Below are 2364 nucleotides of genomic sequence, written 5' to 3' on the forward strand. Positions count from 1 at the left end.
TTTTTTTTTTTTTTTTTTTGAGACGGAGTCTCGCTGTGTTGCCCAGGCTGGAGTGCAGTGGCATGATCTGAGCTCACTATAACCTCTGCCTCCTGGGTTCAAGTGATTCTCCTGTCTCAGCCTTCCGAGTAGCTGGGATTACAGGCATGCGCCACCACACCTGGCTAATTTTTATATTCTTAGTAGAGATAGGGTTTCACCATATTGGTCAGGCTGGTCTCGAACTTCTGACCTCAGGTGATTCATCCGCCTCAGCTTCCCAAAGTGCTGGGATTACAGGCATAAACCACCGCGCCTGGCCTTCTTTTTTTCTTTTTAATGGGAGTAGAGCTTGGGGCCCCCACTGGCAAGGAAGCAGAGGCAAGAAAAGATCCTCTGTGCTTCTTGACCACTGCCTATGACTACAAACAGAGCCATGACCACTGTACACCAACCACTCCATGTCCTGCATCTGCTGTGTATTCCTATACTTATACACAGCAGGTGCTTAACACAGGCTTGTGGGATAAGTGATCAGATTTTTCCACATATGCCTTCCACAGCAGTTACGTTATTTCAGTGGCTGCAGAGTATCTCAGTGAGGGCATAGCCCCTGCCTAGTCTTAACCTTTCTTCTCTTTCTGAACATTTAGTAACACCTGTTTCTTGGTTTTAGCATCACTGATAAAGCTGCCATGAACCTGCTCATCAACTGATGTTTCACTTTTTCTTCTGTTGACTTGTTTCCCTGGGACTCACTCCAGGGAGGCAGTGCACAGGGAGTGAATATGGCAGGTGTTCTTAAAAGCTTCTCAGGACTCAGGGTGGCCTAGAAGTGTAGCAGGGGAAAAGGTTTGGTAGTCAGGGTTAAATTCTAGTCTAGCTTCAGACCCTTAGGCAAGTCATTCTCCTTTCTGAGCCTCAGTTTCTGCATCTGTGAAGTGGAAATAGTGTCTCTCTGAAGGGGACAGTGTGAAGAGCAAATGAGATAAGGTACAGGAAGTCTATTGGCCCCAGCTGATAGGAAACAGTGCAAAAGCCCCATCCACCACCCAAGGTCCCAAAGGCATCTCCCCAGAGTCGGTAGCTCTGCTGTCTCTTCCTTCTCCGGAGTCGCCAATGACCCTGCCCATCACTACATCCTCAGTTGCCCTAGGAACTACAGCCACATGTCTGAAGGAACCCTTTCTTATACTTTTGGAGAGCAAGTGCCCCATCACTGCTTGGCTCCTGACAGTACATAGGAACACAGGGACAGGTCTTTAGGCAAAGGTCCCCAGGTCCGGGTCATGAGGAGTAGAAGGGAGGAAGCAGAGAGGGGGCCTAACCCAGGACTGATGGACCCTCAGAACTTTGGCAGCAGAAAACAGGACAGGCTGGGCTTTCACAGTAGAAGCCTAGATGTCTTCCCAGTTAAGGCTTGAGTTCTGCCTCTGAGCCTTATTCACCCTATTCCCCATCTCTCCTCTTTCTCCAGGTTGTCCAAACCCTTTCCTTTCTCCAAAGCTCAACTCAAGGGTGACTTGTTTCAGGCAGCCTGCCTGCCTCCCATCTACACGCCTGGTCTGCCTGTGCCAGCCGTCAGGAGCCGAGCCATGGGCTATCCCAGCTGTAATGGAAATGGCTCTCCATCCAGCTCTGCCAGCTCAGGCCTCAGCACTGCCCAGATGACCATCACACGGCTCAAGGTCAGTCTCCAGTGATCTTAGTTGATCCCCACAAGAGCCCTGTAACATGAGCACAGCCAGGTTAGTAGTTGTTCCCATTTTAGAGGTGGAGACACTTAGGCCCAGAAGGGAACAGTGGCTTGCTAAGGCCCACAGCATCAACTACCCAGCTGACTTGAATCTAGGGCTTCAGAATCCTTGTGCAGAGTTCTTTGCTCTCCTGGAGCCATGCCTTAACAAATATTTGTTCATTCATTTGACAGCATCCTCCAAACATCTCTTTTATGCCTGGATAGGGGCCATACGAGAAGGGAGATGGAGTGCAAACAGTAAGGTGCCCAGTATAAACCATTCTGTGGCCACAAGAGGGACTGGGGATGTGTATGTGTCAGGCTCCCTGAGTATTCCCAGCTGAATAGATTGGTGGGGAGGGAGTCAGGGAGCCCATCCCAAAGAGGTGAGGCCTGGCCTGGACAGATAGATGGGCCAGACTAGGTTAGCAAAGGAGAAGGGAGAGCAGCAGGAGAACAAGGGCCAGAGGTGAGGGAGGGCTTGGCCAGAAGCCCTTCAGTGTGCCTGAAACTTGGGGTGCAAAGGGAAAGGGAGTAAGAAATGAGGCTGGAGGCCGGGCGCGGTGGCTCACGCCTGTAATCCCAACACTCTGGGAGGCCGAGGCGGGTGGATCACCTGAGGTCAGGAGTTTGAACCTGGCCAACAT

This window comes from Mandrillus leucophaeus, unplaced genomic scaffold, assembly GCF_000951045.1.
Source record: "Mandrillus leucophaeus isolate KB7577 unplaced genomic scaffold, Mleu.le_1.0 Scaffold241, whole genome shotgun sequence".
Taxonomy (NCBI): domain Eukaryota; kingdom Metazoa; phylum Chordata; class Mammalia; order Primates; family Cercopithecidae; genus Mandrillus; species Mandrillus leucophaeus.